The sequence below is a fragment of the Perissodus microlepis genome, chromosome 15 (assembly GCF_051167445.1).
Source record: "Perissodus microlepis isolate ML-2025 ecotype Zambia chromosome 15, ASM5116744v1, whole genome shotgun sequence".
In the NCBI taxonomy this organism is placed as follows: domain Eukaryota; kingdom Metazoa; phylum Chordata; class Actinopteri; order Cichliformes; family Cichlidae; genus Perissodus; species Perissodus microlepis.
The window spans coordinates 15554438-15577680 of NC_140475.1; the positions used below are offsets into that span (position 1 = coordinate 15554438).

The 23243-nt window shown below is 37.9% G+C and overlaps 1 protein-coding gene across 9 annotated transcripts in view; it reads left to right on the forward strand.

The window, feature by feature from the left end:
- The window catches only part of dlgap2b (discs, large (Drosophila) homolog-associated protein 2b), a 112101-nt gene that overhangs the window by 32532 nt on the left and 56326 nt on the right, over positions 1–23243 (forward strand). The window contains exon 1 of one of the 9 annotated variants that reach the window (XM_084952082.1): positions 19478–19600. The exons of the other annotated variants lie outside the window; for them this stretch is intronic. The gene's annotated coding sequence lies outside the window, so the exon portion shown is untranslated. Of the gene's footprint in view, positions 1–19477; positions 19601–23243 lie in introns of those variants that run through there. 9 annotated transcript variants of the gene reach the window in all.

The following is a 23243-nucleotide window of genomic DNA, read 5'->3' on the forward strand; positions in this document are numbered from 1 at the left end:
AATTGTGACAGCACTGGCAGAGCATTACCCTTAGTCTTGACAGAAGCCTCTCATGCCAATCCTGCAGCTTTCCACTCAGCTGCTGTGTCCTTTTCACAAGAACAATAGGGTCAATTCAAAATTGCACAACACTGGTGAGTAAGAAAGATAATTACAGAACATCAAAACAACCACTCATAAGGTATCACATGACTGTGACAAACACTCGATGGATGAAACTTATTAGCCCTTGTGATTGTATTGCATTCCTGATCATACAGTCATGATAAACAGTTAATTTCCAACTCCATAGTTTTATTCTTGGACTACACGTAATTTACATTTATTACAGAATTATAGTTATTTATTATTATTATAGTTCTTTTCATTATACTGGGCCCTGTATGCAGCCCGTCTCCCTGTTCATCCACTCTCTGTAAATGAACCATTTTAGCTCCTGTCCCTTTAAGTCAACTTACTTTTGACTGGCTGCCTCTCGCAAACAAAATATTTGAGTTACAGGTGAGTGGGATATTTGTGTCCTTACTACACACATCGATATGGAAGCCCGTTTCCGCCACTAAATAAAAACAAAAAAGCTAGTATCCATAACTCGAAATTTCGAGTTATTTTCTTGAAATTTCGACTTATTAACTCGAAATTTCGAGAAAAGTAACTCGAAATTTCGAGAAATATAACTCAAAATTTCGAGTTACTTTTCTCAAAATTTCGAGTTAGCTCTGCCAATCAAAAATATACGTGAATGAGGTCGCTTTCTTGTTACCCGGAAGCATATGGCGCAGAGGAACGCGCACTCAAAAACGGATCCCAACAAATTGGCGCTTTCGCGAGTACATTTGCTGATAGTAACACCATGTGATTCAGCTAATAACACAGGGATTTCATCATTTGTGAAGCCAGGCTGAAAACACTCAACAATCTGTGCATTCACGACTGGATGTAATACCGGTAGCTTAGCTGTAGCATTTGTAGCTGAGGGCTTCAGCTTCCGGGTAACAAGGAAATGACGTCATTCACGTAGATTACTGATTGGCAGCGCTAACTCAAAATTTCGAGTTACTTTTCTCAAAATTTTGAGTTAATAAATCGAAATTTCGAGTTAATATGTCGAAATTTCGAGAAAATAACTCGGAATTTTGAGAAAATAACTCGAAATTTTGAGTTATGGATCCTTTTTTTTTATAGCTATCTGAAGTTTGAGCTTTATGCTCACAGTAACACTGACATCATTAATCGAGGTGTTGATTAAAGCAGTTTTGAGGGGACCTATCTATATCTTCCCTCTCAGTTAATGGCTATTTTTATCACGAGATAGGTAAATGTCACTTTGAAGATAACATTTTCTTGAAGATGAAATCTATTTTGGATAACATTTGTTTTATTGGCAAACTAAAGTGCTGTGCAAAAGTCTTAGGCCTAATTTTGCTTTCTTTTTATTTCCTAAAGCAGGGGTGCCCAATCCTAGTCCTTGAGAGCTACTGTCCTGCAGTTTTTAGATGCATCCCTAATGGTTTGATTACCTCTTCAGCATGCCATCAAGTTTGGCAAAGGCCTGATAACAAGCTATTCATTTGATTCAGGTGTGTCAAAACAAGGATGCATCTAAAACCTGCAGGACGGTAGCTCTCGAGGACTGGGATTGGACACCCCTGTCCTAAAGTATAAAGTATAAAGAACTAGGACCTGAGAAATACATCTGGACCTTCAGCTGATCCATCTACTGTTCACTGCAGATTTCTCAGAATGGATCTCTGGCTGAAGGGTGGCTGTCAAGAAGCCGTTCTTAAGACAGGGAAACACAGAGAAAAAGCTGAGATATGTCAGATTACACAGGAACTGCACTGAAAATAAGTGTCAATAGGTCTTATGGAGTGATGAATCCAATTTTTTAGTTCAAATTGCAAATAGTATGCATGAAGGAGGTCAGGAGATACAAAAGAGAGAACCTAGAGCCATCTGGCAAACATGGTGGAGGCTGTGTCATCGTCTGGGGAGCATTTCAGCTATTTGTGTTGAGAATCTTATGACATTATGAATGCAGTAAAGTACTGTCAGATTGGTGTTATGGTAAAAATATAGAGCATGCAAGCCCCATGGCTATATGTAGGCAGGTGTGACTTCATGTACCTAAGTGTGTTTTGATTTATTTACTGCCTGGGGTCAAAGTCTTATATTACATACTGCCTGAAGGCATATTTCATCCACTGGAGACTGAGATGGTTGTTTTCAGCAGTCGAACGCATACTGTGGTCACACTGACAGTCCAGACCCACACAAACAGTGTTATTCTTTCCACTTCTCACCTTTTGTTCTTGTCACTGTACAATCCAATATGGTGGAAACGCCTTAAAAAAAACCAACAGGTGCCACCTTTAGAAAACAGTTGCATAACATCGATGTGGTTGTGATAGCGCTGTGTGTAATCTTATTGTCCACTGCTGGTGTCTTCAAGCTTCCACGGTGTCTATTTTTCTTTTCTCAGGGGGAGAGGAGGGCTTCTCAGCTGACAGCCGGGGTCATCACACTTGTTCTTTTGCACTTTTATCTGGGTTGTTTCTGTGACAGGCTTGTATTTTCAAAATCTTGAAGATGAAGCCTACAGAGTAACACAGAGAGAAAAGACCCACACACACTACTGCTTTGCCCTTTGGGGTACGGGCAAATCTCAAACTTTTACACGTAAAGAAATGCTGTTTGATGTTTGAAGAAAAGAGATGTACGTTTATTTTTTCTGACAAATTCTAGTATGACAGTTTTAAGACAGTTGGAAGGATGAATGAAAATACAATGTAGAGCAAGGTGTGTTTGATCCTAAATGACTGTGCCACCCTTTATGGCACATTTAGCATGCTCTTATGGCTCATTAATGTGCCAGACAGCTCAGTGAACACCACAGCAGCATGTGGTTTAATTATCAGGGCGACCAGGATAATCTGTCAAGATGATTGATTTAGAAATGTGCTCCTCTTGCTGAATATATTTTGGTATTTGCGAGCTGTGAAATTTACAGTTAAATGTGCTGCTCCAGTATGCGTTGAGTTGCATTCATCCCTTCATATCATTTTCTCTGTCACACTTTCTGAAGTTACGGGTGCTTCGTTTTCCTTTTAAGGAGAAATGCAAAGTTGTGAGTGAGTCTTAAACTGTCTCCTGATCTGGTGTTGCTTGGCAACCACTCAGCATTTTAAAAAATACCCGTATCAAGAAAAGAAAAAAAAAAAGAGGTACGGTGAAGGCTAAGTTCCCTGAACTCCTGGTGTGGGTGTTTGAATACTGAATACATTATGCCTCTTACCACACACACAATGCGGCCCATCAGAGTCCTATTCTTGAGCCAACAACTGTGCCTCAGCTAGTCCGAGAAGAACTTCCTTTATACTGGCTGCAGAGACGAGAAGAAAAGAGCTTACACACAGTTATAGTTTATCTTTTTTTGAGAAATTAATAGGCCAAGAGTTAGAATGTGTTGGCTTAAAAGTACAAGGGAGAAAAGCAACCTAGAGACCCATTGGTTATCGTCTGATGGTTCAGTCCCTGGGTAGAGATGGGCAATATTTTGGGGGTTTTCTTGTGGCCAGTGGAAATCCTGGCCATAACTGTGTTTATTTATGTTTAGAAATATAGATATATATATATATATATTTTACAGAACCGCATAGAGTCGAGTGAAAACTTCCGTTTGACAACACAAGGCTTTCTTCATGGCAACCCTTCTAGACCGGCCATACTTGTTCAGTCTTTTTCTAACTGTGCTGTTATGAACCACATAACACCCTAACTGAGGCCTGTGGAGTCTGACATGTGGCTCTTGGGTTTTTTGCAGTTTCTCTGAGTATCAGACAGTTTGACCTTGGGGGTGAATTTTCTGGGACATCCACTCCTGGAAAGACTCTGGCACTAACACACACCTCAATTTTCTTGACCAGTAAAAATCCTAAAACCTATTTTCTTTTACACAGGTGCTCGCACTTGCTGATAATCAGTTAATCAAGTGCATCTGATTAGCAGCACCTGGCTGCCACTTACCCTCATAATTCCTAATTCTTGACAGGACTGCACAGTTTCCTGTGAAAATGTTCTTTCTCACAGGACTGCGAACCGTTTACCTACTTGAATCCAGTGCCTGTTCAAACATGATTGGTTAATACCACTCAGTACAAACTGACTGCAAAAAGAAATCAGAAAACCTCTGGTACAAAAATATTCTGCATATCTGTATACAGATATCTATTTGAGAAGAAAAATGAGAAGATAAAAAATTGCTAAAGAGAATCATTTAAACGCTGGATAGTATTGTACTGTATTAATATTTGTTGATATTTTTAAGCACTTTGATAATCCTTTGATAAGTATGCCTGGGATTAGTTTTCTAAATAGTTGTGAGTAACACATGTAGAGTGTGGGACTGAATGTATATTTAGCAGCTTGTATTTGACAAAGTGGATTAAGTAATTTATGTAAAAATTAGTATCCTTTATCCCAAGTCAATTTCATGGCTTTTTACTTAGATTTTAAGGAAGTAGCAAGTAAGTCAGCTCAGTGAGAAAGCTCCCATTTGGAATGATTGATTTGTCACATTTGGACACTTAGATATTGGCAGCTTGGCTCTGAGACCATCCCTCCTTGCACATATGTTACATACAGAGCAATGAGTAAATTTTCCCCTGAGCCTACAAGATGGTGGGATGGTGGATGGGTGGAAACAGGAGGCAGTGATTCAGGGCAGCAGTGGCGTCAACAATGGGGGAGAGCTGGTAAATCTGCACCTTAAATAGAGCAACAAATTGGGAGGATGTGTTTGGTATATGACGTGAGGAGAGTGAGACATGTTGGTGTGTAGCTTGTGTTGACTGCCTGAATTAGTTTCCAAGCTTTAACTCCACTTATGCCAGCAAACTGCTTAACACGAGTGTTTAGGATACAGAATTCCTAAATATATAGCTGAACTTTACTTGGTCTTAATGGGTCCCATCCAGCGGACTACTGTCTTAGTTTTTCTTAAGTATTACGTGATGTAATTAAAGGGAGGACACCTATTTTGACTGTCCATAAAATATGGCTGCATTATTGATAACTTTGTTATTTGTCGTGAGGGAAATTTGCAAGAAGTCACCATCAAAGCCAAATAACATGGTAATGGATTCAGAACAGCAGTCGATCTGCGTGTAACTGTAATTATCTCCACATCCTGCTTTTACTTTCATTAGCAGCCTGTCTCCATAGTGTGCTGACTGTGAGACAGCCAAATGAGAACAAATTAATAAGACTCTGGAACTGTCCCAGCTCTACAGCTTACTGTGGAAAGGCACAGTTTAAATAGTGGAAAAATCATGCAACTGTGTTGTGTTACTCTTCTCTGAAACACAATATTGAAGGATATGAGAAGCCTTTAATTAGAAGTTATTGGTAGAATTTCACACTGTGCGTAGCTAGATCCACTGACAGGCAACAAAAAGGCATAATGTCAGCCCGGTAGCATGGTTTTAATTTGGCTTATACACCACTGTGGATCAATATCTAGGACTTGAAAGAAAACAAATAGCTTTTAGACATGCATATGACATCCCACTCATTAAAAGGGCATGGAGGAACACCAGCATATTTTTACATTTTTTTCATCAGCTTATTTGATGTCATAACCTCCAAAAACTGTTTATTTAATGATGCAATTACAAAGAAAAAGTCAGCATTCTTTTGGATTTAAACCAAGAGACCTAGGCTACTGCAGAGGACTTTTTCTCCTCAATTAGAAACCCATTATTGTTTTTCTAAACAGCTGATTTAAAAACAACAACAACAACAACAAAAAATGCCATTCAGTTTATTTTGGTCTGTATTTCTTGGCTTCTTTATACCTTATTTCTAGACTTTATGCGTGTGTGAAAGAGTAAAGGGAAACGTGCAAGGACAGGAGCTCAGGTGTACTGTCAGTGAGAGAGTGCATATGCAGTCTTAAGCAGAGGGGAATTACCCAATTAAATAAGTGCTGTGGTGCCTTAATATTTATGCACATGATGTCCAGCATCCTTGAGTAATTCTGATAAATCACTAGCTCTGCAGGAAAATCAATGTGCGACACAGACAACCCGTTAGCCCATAACAAATCCAGATATGGAAGTGGTGTTTTCCCTGTCAAAACCTGAGATGCAGAGTATCAATAATGTACAAGGCTCCTGTTTGTTTGTTTAATTCTGTAATTAAGTTAGCATTAACCTCACAGTATGGTGTCAATTAAGCATTCAATAGAACATGACATTCTAACTGACTTAGGTCAGCATGTAACACTGTAAAGACCAGGTATAATCAGGGGATTTAAAACAGCGCTCACTCATAATTGAACGAGAAAATGCCAAGACACCTGAGAAACAGTTTAAAGCTCTGCAAAAGCTTGCAGTGCAAGTCAGAACTGGGGCAGCAATAGAAGAAATACAAAAAACGAGGTGAGACTTGGAAGCGTCAGATCTGCTGCTGTTCTAATGCTTCATTTTTTTTTAAAACACAGGTATAATGATCCTACTGCAGTGATGTGTAATTGTGGTTTTAGGCTACATTCTGCTGAAGATACTTTTATGACATCTTCTTCATTGGTTACAAAAAAACACAGTACTGTGCAAAAATCTTGATCATCGATTATTTATTTATATTTTGCCAGAAAAATAGGAAATAGTTGCAGTGATATAAGATATAATTATTAATGTCAATGTTAAGTAGCAAATAAAAAAAGTAAAATTTTCTGTAAATGGTGAGGTACAAGGACTGGACTAAAGCCTCAAGACATCTTTAACTTATAATAAAGTCTCACTAGTTGGAATCAAAATGTAAACAAATGAGAGGTGGCTCAAGACTTCTGCACAGTATTGTAGCTCTACTGGAAAATGAACTCTCCAAAAGGACTGTAAACATTGTTTTTCTAACACATTTTTGTCTTTAAAATTACATTTTTTGATACTTTGATCACTCCCTACCTTGTAAAGCGAGGTGGCAAGTGGATGAATGAAATCTGGCTATCTGCACGGTAAATGCAACTAAAGATTAAAAAAATGCATTACGCAATCTTGGCCTTGTGTAGTTTCTGCCACTGAAAAAAGACAGATCGTGTACTAAGAATGAGAGCAAGGCTAGTTTTCATTCACATCTGAATTTCTCTCTAAAATGATGACACTTGGAAAGGTGCATCCATCACCCTTAGTAACATATTTCTGGTGATTTTTCAGAGTCTTTCTTTTTTCAGTGCCTATACACTGTGATACTTTACAAGTTTATTGGAGGTGGGTCCAATAAAATGTTTGACGTTTGAAGTGTGTGAGCTGATGATAACTGGATGGTAAATTATAATGCTATTGCTGGTGTAACGATGCCTATGTGGAATACCAGTTGCAGGATTTGGCTGTTTTATGGGAGTTTGTATTGTGTTCCACATGTGCTACTTTGCGTCAGCAGAAACGGTGTTCTCACTGGATTTTGTTGCATTTCTGACCCAATTTTGAGAAGTGTCAAATAAGTTGTCTTGCAACAATGTTACCTTTTTCAGTCTAATAGCCAATTTATGCTTCAGTGGCAAATCTACATCATAACCTACAAAGTAATCACAAACCCTTCTAGCCTTATACCCTACGATATAACCAAGAAATGTAACCACACGTCAGGTCGACGCAGCCTATAACTGCTCTGATTGGCCTGTTCAGTAACGTCATACCTGCTGTGCATTTCTGGCTGCTTTTTCACCGCAGTTTTTTAATTATCAGTGAGAGAATAACAGTCATGGCCTTAATATGAGGACTCACAAAAGTCTGCCGGCTCATGGAAGGAGGATGTTTAAATGACTGTAATTTATGTGAGGGAATACACAAAGAAGTGGAAAATCCCGAGGGACAAAAACTGACCAGAACAAAGCACTGCACATGAAACATCGGGACATGACCGCCGTTAACAACATGTAGTGCAACAGCCCAAACATAAATGTGGACAGCAAAATAGCCCATATGGAAAAGAAACAGTAAAAACATATATGATTTACTCATGAAAGTGGCCACTTTCATGAGTAAATCATATATAAATCATATAAGGCTTACATGATTTACTCATGAAAGTGGCCACTTTCTCATTACTTTCATATATTTTTTTAGTAAGTATACAAAACATACAAGTTTCATTATATAATTTTTCAAGGGATCTTATATGTGTTTTCACTCTTGTATGCTTTTCATACAAGTTTCATACAAGACAGATACAAACTTTATAAGATTTATATATATACCTTTTCCATATGGGAGGGTACGTCATAGATTCTACAAAGGTTCCACTGAAGTCTATATCAAGCATGAACCTACCATAATTTATGTTTTTACACGCAATGTTACCATGATTTTCCTGTTAGTGATAATTTGTTTGGGGCAACCCAAAAATGCGTAGCGAATTCTCCTCTTCATTAGTAAACCTCCTGTGGGATGAGACTTAAAATCAGAATTGATACATTTATATTCAGCGTGCTTATTTGAAATGCAAAATACTGGTTGCCACACCCTGTTTGTACTGAGATGTGTGCGCTTTGCTCCATGTGCCTTGATTAATGACAGCAATGTGTGTTTTTGCATATATTTACATTTAAAAAGAAGCACCCTGATACACTACTCTAACTCATTAAACATTTAGGATAGTTGTAAGCAGTCCGTATTACTACTGTCTCTGTGTAATCTAACAGTGTGTATGTTCTGTAAATGCTTTTAGTTGAAAATGTCACGGTGATCGAGTGCTTTCTATTTGTGGATATTGCAATGAAGAATATCAGGAGTGAGATAGGACAGTCTGATGTGCAAGACTTCGTGTACCACATGAGGCAGACTGCCAGCAAATTATTGTCGCCTGAACTCAGGATAAATCCCTCGATGATGCACTCTTGTTGACTCCGCTGCACCATAGTAGCGAAAGTATTATTCAGGGTATTCCCCAGTATCTAAGTATGTCACATGTTTAGGAGTTGGAGTTTATCTGCAGCATCACATTGTCACAACCTGGAATGCAATCCAAAGAAATGTTTCAAGCAATTTCACCCTCGCCCCCTCAGTCTCTTGCGTCACATCCTTGAGAAAGGGACTCAAACAGAAAACGAATGCGTGATGTGATCAAACGAACTACAAGCGAAACCCCACTCGAAGAGCTTTTCTTTGCATTTGTCACATCTGAAATATTCCTTTTGCTTTCATGTCAGGAACAAGTGGGAATAGCTGCGTGACAAATAAATAATGCAAATAAATAATCTACAAGCTTTCTTTGCAAGGCAACTGGAAAAGCATTGCAATGAAAATAAAAAGTGTTTCGGATTCATCCCGACCAAATAGTTTTAAAAACACACACACACACACACACACACACACACACACACACACACACACACACACACACACACACACACACACACACACACACACACAACTTTAATCTGCTAGAAGAAAATGAAAAAGCAGGGAATTCATATTTTCTTCACTCTAAACTTTTCATAAAACTACAACACACTTGAGCAGAAAGGCGATATACCCGCTTGATTAATTAGAGGTAATTAAACCTAATCAGCAGAGAAGCTCAAGCCTCCTTCCTGGTTGTAAGGTCCCTGGAAAATTTGGGGGGGGGGGGGGGGGGGGGGAAGCAGCATGATACATGTAAGCAGGAAAAAACAACATCCTTTCAGTTTGGCAGCCATCAGAACTCCTGAGTCCTATTTTAGCATAGCAAGTTTATGCAGTGCAATAGTTTAAAATAGATGTACCTTTAATTAGTGACCTTATTTGCACAGCATCAATATAAACATGTGACCATGCACTATGTTTGTATGTATATATATGTATATATATATATATATATATATATATATATATATTGTTGACAATTTAATCCCCTAGAAAGGTAATTTAAAAGGGGGCCAAGACACTTCTCTAAAATGATGGCACTTGTGTTTTCTATTACTGAGCACCTTTTTAAAATTCATTATGAGGCTGTATTACCCAGAAAGTGACACACTATAATGATCTATAATCATTACTGCTAATTTATCTAATGATCTGACGTTAACACCCCTTTGGAGCTCCAAAAAGAGTAACAAAAATGTGTTTTAGCAACTTTACTGATAATAATTTTTCCTTCCTCACTGATAAATAATTTTGTCTATTAAATGTCTGACATTTAATAAAACCAAATTCATCCAAGTAAAGATTAAAATGTTAAAATTATTAACGACTGAAACCACCAGAAGAGAACGTTTTCCTGTGGTGCACCGTATTTCTGCCAACTGATTCAGAGAAAATGAAAATTTGCATTGTAAATTATTTTATACTTACAGTGTGACTCATCTATCTTGATCTTTTACATCCTGGGTGACGGACGGTAGCATGTTCTTCATGGCTGTTAAATCGAGTCAGCCCTTAGAGCGATTAAAAGCGTTCGGGTCCTTTGAGTAGAATGGATAACGCTGAAGGTTTAAAGCCAACATGCAAGTCAAAGGACAACAGCCTCGAGCTCGATTCCCAGCTTATTTTTGCTATTTTTTTTGGAGACTCCAGCTTAAAAAAAAAAAAGCACATTGCCTCTTACATAACAATGGAGATGGGCATTATGGTTTGCCAATTGCCATTATAAATGAAGTGCTTCTACAACCTCTTTAAAGCTTTTTCATTACTTGATTGGATTTTATTAATCTGCAGTGATATTTATTGAAATACTCTCATTGCTGAGGACACTTAAAGCTGAACGCTGTGACTCACAGACATCCATGTACGGCCAGTTTGAGGATTTTCATCCACCATTTCAAAATAAAAGACCAAAAAAACTAAATTTTATTCTCTAACATGAGAAATTCAAAAGGACGACGGGTCAGAATAAAAGCAACACAATCATCAAATGCAACTCAGTATGACAGACTGGTATGAACTGATTTACCTCTGTTCTGCGTCTTGGACACTTAAATGTTAAATCAATGCAAGACTTCTACCTCATATAGAAAATGCATATTTATCCCAGCTTGACACTGAAAATCAATACATTACTTCCTCTACTAGCAGGCTGTGCACTGTGATGCTAATAATAGCAGAACCTAACAGCAGCATATTTGGCTTACTAAGCATAAAGTTGAATGTAATAATGTTTCTTGGTTAACAAATAAGTCTGCTGTAAAAATAAATACATACATAAATAACATAAAACCTGTTGCTATTGACTGTTAGAGGTTGATATGTCAGCATCGGTGAATCTGGAATCCACTGATGGATGTGTGAATAATTCCAAGAGACTAAATAAACTAACAGACAACAATAACACGGAACAGTACATTTTACTGCTGCTCGGCACAGTTTGTGTCAAATGCCCTGGAGCTATTACTCTTTACTGGATACTGAAAGACTAAAGGGTAGCATCTGTGATTCTGGTGCTTATTTTATTGCCTGAGATTTAGGTTGTGATGAACCATGACACCCAAAAATGTGGTTATAGTGGGGTTTCTCTCAAGGGGGCTCTCTTGTTTGGAGATTTGTAGTTTAATTTTTTTCAGTTGTTGGAAAGGGAAATTTGGGCAACAGCAAGAGAGCTGAAGAGGAAAAATAAAAGTATTTTAATCAACAGACAAACCCTGAAAAATAGCTGCAGATAACCATAATTCCTAAATGTTAAAATTGGCTAATTAGTGCAAAGTAAGTATGTGTTTTTCAAGACAAGAGCAGTCACAAAGTGCTTCATAGATGTGCAGCCACTTGCATCATATAATCTATGAATAGTTGCCTACGGGGGGGGGGGGGAACTATCCATAGAGCATATCGTGTGAGGCTTTTTAATGCTGTTAAGTTGAGCATTTTAACATGGGACTCTATGGAGAAGGAGCAATTACTCTGCTTGAGGAAGAAAATGGATAGTATAATCTAAAAAGAAGGCTGGAGTGTAACAGCTGTAAATTTTCTTACATTTACACAGTGTAGCAAAAAGACATTTGCAGGACAGGCTGGCCGGACACAAAAATTTATCTTTTTGGATTCTTAAGTTACAGGCTCCCAAATACTATGTATGTATTTTTTTTAATGCATAGATATTGTCTGTGGTTGATGCTGCTGTTTATTTAACTTTTAATCAAATTTGATAAATATTGTGGGCTTTATTGTGTCGATGTCCCTTTGGACTCCTACAGCTCTCCAAGATTCCTCCTGTTGCTGGAGAATCACTTGTCGAAGATCCTAATCTTAATCTAAGTGGAAGCTTGCCATTGGTAGAATACCACTCTCATGCAATGAGAATAAAGTCATTTAAAATTTTATTTAAAAAGGTGGCGCAGTTATCACTGTTCCCTACATTGTTACCAGGCAGAAAGTCCTGGGTTCTAATCTAATCTGCAGTCTCTCTTTGTTTGCTTGTTCTTCCCGTGTCCGTGTGGGTTCTCTCTGGGTACTCCAGTTTCCTCCCAAAGACAAGAACTGGGTTAGGTTAATTGGTGATTGTAAACTAACCATAGTTGTGAATGTGATTGTGAATGTGTAAGTGTCTATGTAAGCACTGCAACTGTTTGTTTTGTAAGTTGTTGTTTGATCTAAAGCAGCGGTCCCCAACCCCCGGGCCTCGGACCGGTAACGGTCTGTGAGTCGTTTGGTACCTGGCCACGAGAGTTGAGGCTCAGTTGTGAAATGTATGGTTTTCAGGGTTTTTATTGGTTTTCAGCGGTATTTTGTTATCGTTTTTATCGTTAACTTGGTTTTCCTGGGTCTTTTCACGTGTGTTATGAATAAATCTTCTTTTTTTCGGTACCGGTACTAGTTTTATTTTGTTGTATTTATCCGCAACACCTTAAAGGCCGGTCCGTGAAAATATTGTTGGGCATAAACCGGTCCGTGGCGCAAAAAAGGTTGGGGACCACTGATCTAAAGGCTATAGGTTGACACTGAATATGCAGTCTGGTTGTGAATTGCAGACATTGTTCCTGTCCTGTTGCTTATTATCTGTCTTCTCTATATCTATTCATATCTATATGGCTATCTAACCCACAGCTTCCTCACCTCTTCTGTCAGGTCAACACCAATGGCAAACATGTATTTGTGTATATATGTTGGCAGCTACAGTGTGTGTGTTTTACCTCATGTACATCAAGGTATATCCACTTTGACGGCCACAGCAGAGCATCTGTCACAAAACCTGGGAGTCACAAGTTCCCATCAGCCAGCACTGTGACAGTTTGAACTGGCACCAGACTGACAGATGGAGTGACATGCAGAACAGCATTATACTGCTTTGTACTAAGAGAAAAGAGCTGAGATAAGATGGGTATATACAGGTTGTTTGAGCATAAGAAGAAATGATGAATGAAGGCAAATTTAGTGTTGGGATTAAGATTCCCATTCTGCTCCTTGGTTGCTGTACTTAGGAAATACATATTTGGGTTAAAGTTAAGAGATAACGAGTGTCTTTAGCAGTGATTCCTTTTCTCTAATTCTTTTTAGAGAATACTCACACTTTACATTCATGTAAATGCAATACACTGGTGTTAAATAATCAGAATAATAGCACAGATCGACAAATATGTCACTTTACATTTACTTTGATAGAATAGTCACTAATTTAGTAGTTACTTTTATGTTAAGAATTTTTCTCTTGAATGTATATCGAATGGAAGTTTTTGTGCGTGTGGTTTTAAAAATAGAAAATATTAAAAACACATAAACATTTCTCAGGCTTGCTGTGCAGGCATCTTAACCACTGAGCATCTAGGTTGTCAAATTCATTTCTTTTCATCCATTTTCTGCTGCTTATTGGAGTCTGTCTTACCGGGCTGGGTCTAAACAGAGATTCTCAGACTCCACCTCTCCAAGCTCCGTTTAAGGGTCACTGAGCAGCCAGCATAATCTCTCCAACATGTCCTAGATCAGTCCTGGGGTCTCCTCCCAGATGGACATGCTCGATACATTCCATTCAGTTTTCCACTAGCACTTGAAAGCAGCTTACATTTGTGAAACTATGCGGAAAAAGTTTCAAAACCACACATGCACACATGACTTTTTCTGTGCATATCAGCCAAATCATGCACAGCTTGTATAGTTGAGCAAAAAATATCTTTATTTCAATTCAATTCCGTTTTAATTATTTAGCGCTAAATCACCACAAAGACCACATCAGGACATTTGTTCACACATCAAGTTTTTTTACTGTGAAAATGATCAGTGATTATTCAAGTTTGGATGCATTTATAGAATGGCTTTGTTCTCATATTGCTTTGTATAAGTATGTGGTTTGGAGCATGCTTTTGTGAGTACTAAAAGATTACACACAAATAATTGCACACATTGGTAAATCTTCGTTTAATCTTATGGGTCATATCATACACATTTGCAACCCTTGTGAGATCATTTTCACTCTATAGGGGACAAAAAAACATTTTATTGATATATTATGTTGTTTTTATTATTCTGCTGTGTACAGTTTCCTTGAGTGTTCTGAAAGGCGCTTTCAGATAAAATGTATTATTATTATTATTATTATTAGTTGATATTTTGAATATATTTTATGATATAAATATTAATTTATTTTCTCTTGTCTCTGTCTAAAATTGTTTTCAATGGATCCAAACATTCCTATTTGTAAGAAAAAACCCAGAACAATTACATTTTTTTCTGTCTCCCCAAAAAACAAGTTCCCTATTTGATTAGTCAGTGCTAAAAGATAAAAAGTACCCTTGCCCCTCGACAGGTTTTTCTACTAATTGGTGGCCATGTTCCCTGAAAATCTATTAAATTAAAAGGAAATAAACAATTTGAGATTACTCTTAAAGTTAATTCATCATTTGTCAAAATGTTAACCCTTCAGTATTTTTAAATTTCATCTAAATTCTTCCCTTTTAAATCACTCTGTTTGACTACACAAAGAGCCCTTCATCCCTGTGTCAAGAGATAGGTGGTTTCCACAGCAACGAGCTTTTATCCTAGCATCTCTAGAGCGGTAGATAAATGGTGCGACCTGGCCTGGACATCTCAACAACACCCTGCTGCGACCTTCACGACCTGATTGTAAATCTTTATTCTAATTAATTTAACACTAATGAGAATACTTATTACACTTTGAATAATTTAACCCCCATTAAAAGAAGAGTGCAACACAATATGCTGTTTTGTTTATGGTTGTAGCGATGAAGCACTAAAAGCTTTGAGCCACAAAAGTGTTTTTTGTTGCTAACAGCCACTTCTTCCATTGTCAAATTTAAGAAGCACTGCTAGAGGGGCAGTCCAGCTGTTTAGTTTGCAGCACTTGCTCCTTTCATTATACAGTAGCTTAATTTTTCGTGGTATTGCTGCAGCATTATTTAATCTGTCTTCAGCCCAGACATCAGGAGGAGGGTCTGTCCTCCATATTTTATGTGCCTTGGATCTGGTTAGCCATCATGAAAGCTCAACTTTTCACACTGGCTGCTTGACAATCTGGTGCAGGCTGTACAGGTATTGGGGAGGAGTTGTTCCCCACTCCACACTTCATCCTTTCTCTTCCTCTCTTCCTCTCTCTCTCTCTGCTGCAGTAGACTCAAGACAGATGGAGCAGTACATGACAAACCAGCCTAATTAAGAGAGTGGTGGACCTTTGAATTCCCATACGTGGAAACCCTTTTCAGAACCGTGACAGAACAAGTTGGCAGTGGGGAAAGACGGAAAAAACATTTTTCAATTTGCATCACTCGTCTTTGTCCTCAGTGTACTTGGCTTTAATGCAACCTAGAGGCCTTGAAAAACAGAGCTTGTAACAAATAGACCATTAAAACGTGTGCTTTCGATGGCACAGCGACTCAGGTCAGTGCAGGACGGCAACATTAAAAACCTGATGAGCAACACGGTTGAATGCATTTACAAACACATATGATTATTTATTATTTCAACTTCCTTTTTTTAGTTGTTGGATTAAACAGCTCCTACAGATGGATATTAAGTAATCAAGTAATAAGGTAGGGTGGAAAATAACACCCCATTTAAAATTCTGTGTAGCATTTATGTAAATTCTTTAAGGAAAAATGTGTAATTTTGTTACTGTGCCTTGTTTTGGTCAGACACAACAATACCTGAAATAAAATGCCAATTAAATTGATCATGAAAACACTCAGCTGATGAATCTTTAATGATAGTTAGTTGTAGCCCTAGAAGAGTGTGTGTTGAGTAAAAATGTGTAGTGAAAATAGGGAAAGAATGAGTCTTTTATTTAACTGCATTTTCCTTCATTTTAATGCCCATGGCAAAAGTAAGGAACTTAAAGGCTTATTAAGCTCTTTCTCATGGCAATAACAACAGTTTGATCCCCATAGCCCAATAGTGTCTTCAGTGTTAATACATGAAAAGATTTGCTGTCAAGTTAGAGCAGCACATCCTGTTGCATGAAATTCTGTATTAGTGTCACAGCACTAACAAATAGGAGATTGTTGTAAGAAGGTGCTTTATGAAGCTGGCATTTAAAACTGTCTTGTGTTCAATATACTTATGGCCATTTTTTTTTATATATATCTACTGGAAACAAAGAATATTGTCAAAATCCTTTAGTTCAATTAGTTGGTCCTTCATAAAGCACATAAAACATCATGGAGGGATTTAATAATGCGATGAATTGTTAGGAATTGGAATAACATTTACAGATCATATTATTTCTTATTAATGTTAGACATAATCATAATGGATTGCATTTATATAGCGCTTTTCAAGACCCTCAAACCACTTTACAATTCCACTATTCATTCACTCTCACATTCACACACTGGTGAAGGCAAGCTACAGTTGTAGCCACAGCTGCCCTGGGGCAGACTGACAGAAGCGAGGCTGCCATATCGCGCCATCGGCCAGTACCAGTAGGCGGTAGGTGAAGTGTCTTTCCCAAGGACACAATGACCGAGACTGTCTGAGCCGGGGCTCGAACCAGCAACCTTCCGATTACAAGACGAACTGCCAACTCTTGAGCCACGATCGCTGACGATTAATGTTGCTATGTCTCTTTTTGCTTTATGTGTGGAAAGACTGGATGACATTGCTCAGCTGTGCCAGCTGTGTCAATCATTGTAAGCAATGCTGCTGTGGAGTAAATGTGAAAGGCTTACAGAGTGCTCTCACTTTGGTGCACACATGTGGCCACAAAGACCAGTGAGTGACACCGAGGGATAATATGCTCCTGTGTAGATGTACATGCTTCAGGCCAGAGTGAGCTGCAGCAAACGGATGCCTTTTACACACTGTGCTGCACATCACTCACACGGATGCTTTTTATTCAAGGTGTATGCATGAAAAATGCTGTAAAAGCACTGCTGTTCTGTCACTGTAATGATACCAGACAAAGTGTGGTTTGGTCTAAGCAGGCATTGTGAATTAAACATTAAGGATGAAGATATATCTTGTGCTTTAATATTACAGTCCCTGCAGATATGATCACTGCAGTTTTCAGAGGGAACTCCATTTCCGGAATTCAATTTCTGGAAATGGAGTTCCATTTGTCCTGTCTTGCTGTGTTCTGTGTTGAGTTGTTGCTGTCAAACTGAGCCTGATATCCTCATCTTAGGTGTTTATTGGAGCTGAAACAGATGGTATATTTTTGAAAATGTCACAAAAGCTGGAGCAATTTCATGTGACGTGGGTAATTTAGGCATTTAGACGGTGACAAATATAAATCATAAAATTGAAGGTACTGCTACTATCTACTTTAGTGAACCGTGGAGAATGTCTAGGTGCTTTCTGACCAAAGGAAGGTTTTCTTAGTTTTTATAACCATATTGCATGTTGACCTCATGGATAAAGGACACAGTGAACCAAGGAGCAGCGAGTTAAAACTTTTAGCCTCATTAAATTAAAGAGGAATACTGATAAAAGTAAAGACATGTACTGTAATTGGTACTGTTTAGTATTATATTCTATCTACACCCATTCCTAGATGTCACTGTGAGACCCTGCACATGAGAATGTAAAAAGAGCTATGCCAGCCTTCAGGGTTATAGGTCCTCAATGAAAAATAAAGTTAGATAGCACTGATACTCTGAGTTAAGTCATTTGGACCTCCTGGGTGAATCACTGGGTACAGTCACCACAGCAAGTACAGTTTTTTTCTTGGTCTTCAGCTTTCTCATTTCAGGGGATTACTGAATCCTCCAGTGTCCTCAGACTGGCCAACAATTACATTTCCCCTTTCTTTAATCTAGGAAACAATGACCTGAGTCAGTATTTAAGATCTTTGTTATACATTTTTTGTAGTCAAATGAGAATAAAGCAATATTCCATTTGAATCTATTTCTGACTAACTGATTAAGGAGAAACTTTTGCTAAAGTCTATCAAATGTCTCAATATTCAAAACTCTTTTACACGGGGGAAACTTCTGTATTAGTTACATACTGTAGTTTCCATGGAGATGTGTCAACATTTGGTATAAGACCTGAATGAGAACAGGCGTAATGCCAAACCTAAGCCTCCTACGCCACGTTTGTTTTTTTCTTTATCAGCTATAACTGGCCACTTCATTAGGTACACATATTCAACAGCTTGTTCCAGCAAATAACTAATCAGCCAATCACATACCTGCAGTTCATTACATTTAGGCATGTACATGTGGTCCAGATGGTCTGCTGCAGTTCAAAAACAAGTAACAGAATGAGAAAGAAAGAGAAAGGTGGTTGTTGGTGCGAGGCAGACTGGTCTGAGTATGTCAGAAACAGTTACTGAGAATATACCAGAGTACATTTTTACAATATAAAAGTCTCACATTATAATACATGTTACAGCTAAACACACTATTGGCACCTTAGAACCGATTGAGCATTGTTTTCACACACAGCCTGTATGAGTATTATTGCCAACCATGTCAACCCCTTTATGGCCATAGTGTACCAATCTTCTGGTGGTTGCTTCTAGCAGGATATCACTCCATGTCTCAAAGCTGATCATCTCAAGCTGATTTCTTGAAATCAAAGGACTGTTTACCAGATCTCAATCCAGTAGAGCTCCTTTGGGATGTGGCGGTACAAGCGATTCGCTTTATGAGTACTCAGCCGGGAGTCCAGTCAAATACTGGCAAGGCATACAGAAAGTGGCTGGTGCAGTTTTGTATTGCTTAAACGATGGATTAGTACTTTATGTGAAAGGCATTCAGTCACTTATGTTATCTCACATCTTAATGTGTTATTTATTTAATGTTGTTATATTTATAGCATACCTCAGACTGAAAAGGAGACTGTACTAGTGAATCTGACCTAATATAATGAGTTCTTTAAATGAATAATTTATATAATTTCTTCATTCATGTGGATAACTTATTACATTCCCAGTATACTGCATGTCTGTATGTATAAGAAAGTATTCAGAAGCACAGATGAACACTGAAAGAACAGTATGTTTCAGTTCCAAATAAGACCATATTTTTTGTGGCAAATCAAAGTAGTGTGGGAGGCTTTACAAGCTGCTGCACAGTGAGCAGTTATGGACTTTATATCCCTATTTGGCGTTTTCTTCCATTTAAGGGTGTAGGGAAGAGACAGAGGCTGCGTCCAGGGTGTGTGGCATCACTACAACATCAGCCAGTGTCTGCCAGTTGAGGAGAGAACAGCAGCAGTGGGAGGGAGTGGGCGGATATCAAAAGGTGAAATGCAGACTCTGCTGCAAAGCTACATCAAGCTGAATACGATTTTATCTCACTTGCAAGCTTTAACACTCTTTACACTTAAATAATGTTCACTGTTATCCTCACATGTATTAGTAAAAGCACAATACTTTTATTTGCCGTATCGGTAAGAATGCAATACTTCCTGGTGTAGAATTTAATTTACTCTTACAACTTTCTTCTTCATGATGAAAATTAAAATATTGCCAGGATATGAAAACTTGAAAAAAATCTCCTCACACAAAAAATTCATTATTTTTAAGGTTTGGTTTGTGTCAGCAGATGAACTTGGGAGTTAGTAAGTTCATATGACTGATGTATAATATCTAAGCTCAAAGTATTTGTCCTTTCACATGATTTACAAAACCTGTATCTGACCAAATGTCAAATATCGTCTAGAAGTACTTTTCCAGGACTTTATGTTACAGTAATAAGTTTGACATCTTTAATATGCTAGAAAAAAGTGCATGGTCATCTTATAATAATCATACTAATACTACTGCTCCTACTAATAATAATAATGATAATAAGAAGAAGAAGAATAGCACGGAGCAGAATTTGGGCTTTTTTCAGGTAATTTTAAGGTTAACCCTGGGATTTTGGCATCACAAAGACAATTAGCTTCCTGGTACATTACCATGGTAACTTGGTAAAGACCTAACCAACACACATTCATACTTTTGGTGCTTTGGCCACCAAATATCTTGTCCCTTGCCTACTAAGGGAATTAATTAAGGTATCAATTAATCTAAGTTTATATATATCAACTTATGTATTTTGAAATACATATGTTTTCAAGATGGCTGTAATTAAACCACTATAAAGCCTTTAAAAAGCCTTAAAGACCAATTTTCCACTTATTTTTAAAAAAAATCTTGAAAGAGTAGTTGTAAAACAGTTCAGGTGATCTATATTTTTATACAATGATTGGAACACATAGTAGGTATTATAAGAACTGTGCTGCAATGGTTTGAATCATATCTATGCTACATTGCCTTATGGGAAGGTGGCTTCCTATAATGGTGCCATACGTTCACAAATGTTTGTAGAAGCATGCCTACATGCTTGATTTTATATACATGTGGCTTTAGAAGTTATTGGAACACCTTAATTCAATGATCCGGATGGGTGAGTGAATACTTTTGGTAATTTAGTGTATGACTTAATGTAGGGTCTTTACATTACAATATAAAGTCTCTTGAAAAGACTGTTGTTGTGATTTGGTGCCGTATAACTGAGGGCCAGTACCAGATAGTGCTAGATAAAGAATGATTGTGTTAACAACAGAGTACAAGCTCATGTAGTAGAAGACAAAACTACAGAGCTGTAAATACACCTTGAGGTGACTACTGTTGCGTATTGGTGCCATATAAATGAAACTGAATTGAATTGATTGAACATAATAAGTTGACTTTAAGCTTTAGCTTAACCTTTTTTTAACTAGATTTAAACACCAGTATTTTATGTTTCATATTGTATTACTTGGCTGGACTGAGCTGTGTAATCTTACTGAAATCTCTGCCTGTTTGTGTGTTTGCTTCTTTGTCCACAAACTCCTCCAAGGCTTTTAGGGCTTGAGCAACCATAGCTGGCACACAGACACATTTTAGGCAAGGTTCCTGTCTTCGTCAGATATTATGACGTCATCATGTCGCCTATTAACTACCTGAGCGGCTTTTAATATTAATGCACCTAATACACCTTATACACCTCATTGTGTCACTTTTATTTCACCAACATAACATCCAATATATCTACAAAAAGTTGAATTATGCATGACATATTATTATGCCATCATCTTGCCCGGCAACCACGTAGTAACGGGCTGGAATGATCACTTTAATTTCACAACAAAAGTATTTAATTTACACCCACAAAATTTGATTTACATAAGCCTAACAACTACCTAGCAATGGGCTAAAATGACCCATTTTTAGCATATAGAAAAGAAAATCATCCTCTAAATCTATAGTCCTTTTTAGTCCAACTGCCCTGCTTATCTTTTGCTGCTATTTTAACACATAGCCAATAAGTGATATCAGAATCTCTGAATTCCATGACCTGCTAAGTTGTCCAGCTATCATCAGTGTTCATGCAGTTTTATTAGTCCTTACATATAGCTTCTAATTAAACCCCTCTGTGAAACTCTTCCATGCATGAATCATTAACCTGCCTTACCAAAGACACAAAAGAATAAAATAAATACAAGTAAAAAACTGTAAACGAGGCCCAAATTTATTGGAATTTGCTTGTACTTTATAGATGCTGCATGCTTTAGTGATGATCTCCTGTTTATATGAGTCGCAATCAGCCAAATTAAGGACAAAGAATCACTGCATGGCAACATGAATATCATGACATGTGAAGTACACATTCAGAAGATACAACACATCTGTTTGCCCCCACAGTGCAAACTGTAAACCTAATCTGCATTTCCCTGTACAGTCACCCCAGGATTTAGATTTTATAAACTCTCTTGACGTTGTTTGATTGCTCTGTAATCAGCTGTTTAGAAACGAATCTTTCCCCCCAGATTAGTCTATCCAGTGATCAACTAATTCATTTCAAGTAGAGTCAATTCATAAGTCAGTGATTTTTTTTTTAAAAAGGGACTATCGAGAAGCTATTCGAGTTTTCTCTTTCATTAGTGAGTGAGTGGTTAATTACAATGTCAGTGTAATGATATAAATGTACTTTAAGCTATCTTTACTGGATATATAGAAAGATCCAGGGTTATTTTTCTTATGTCCAGTATAACACTGATGTGGTATGTCCACAATAAAAATGCTTACTAGTCCACAAAGTAAAGGCAGGCACCAATTAAAGAAAGGGCATATACTGTCACTCCAAACAAACAATGTTTTCACAGTGTTATCCTGCCTTTATCAAGACTTGGCAGGTTGCTTGTTTTGCCTGAGAACAGACTGGCAACATCCTGAATATTTTTGAAAAACATGTCCTTTGGGGGCTATTTGTGAATGAGCCTAAAATGTGCAAGCAGCCGTTCTAAAAATGAAGAAGAAAAGTGTGCACCAACTAAAGTTTTGTGTTAAATTCACTCCAAGTGACTTTCAGCTCTACTAAACTCTAATCTTCATACTGAAAGTGGGTAGCCTATTGAAGACTCCCAGGCAGACTGGGAGGCCAGTGACATGTGCCACCAATCTGTGAAGGTAGTACAGTTAAGTTAAGGAGTTCACATATCGCATAGCAACTTGGTGTAGTCAGACAACACAAACACACTGTCTGCCCAAGGAGGCTTGTGTCATCCAATGTTTGCATCAGACTGCTCTGCAAGTTTTACTAATACATACTGTAGTGCCCAGTGCAGTTTTCTTTGTGCGGGGGAGGTGACATCAAGGCTGGGGATGCCGGCAGGCTCAAAAAACTGGTAAAGAGAAAAAAAGTAGCTGTGTCATAGGGCTGACTCTAGATAGCCTACAGGCAGCAGCAAGGAGGAGGATCACTTCCTCAGGTTTATCTCGGACAATACCTCCCACTCACCATACAATGGGCTGATGCAGCATTGGAGCACCTTTAGCTTTCAGCTCTTTTGCCTCAGGTGAACGATGGAGTGTTTCAAGTGCTCATTTGATGACCACGCAATGCAGATTTCACAATA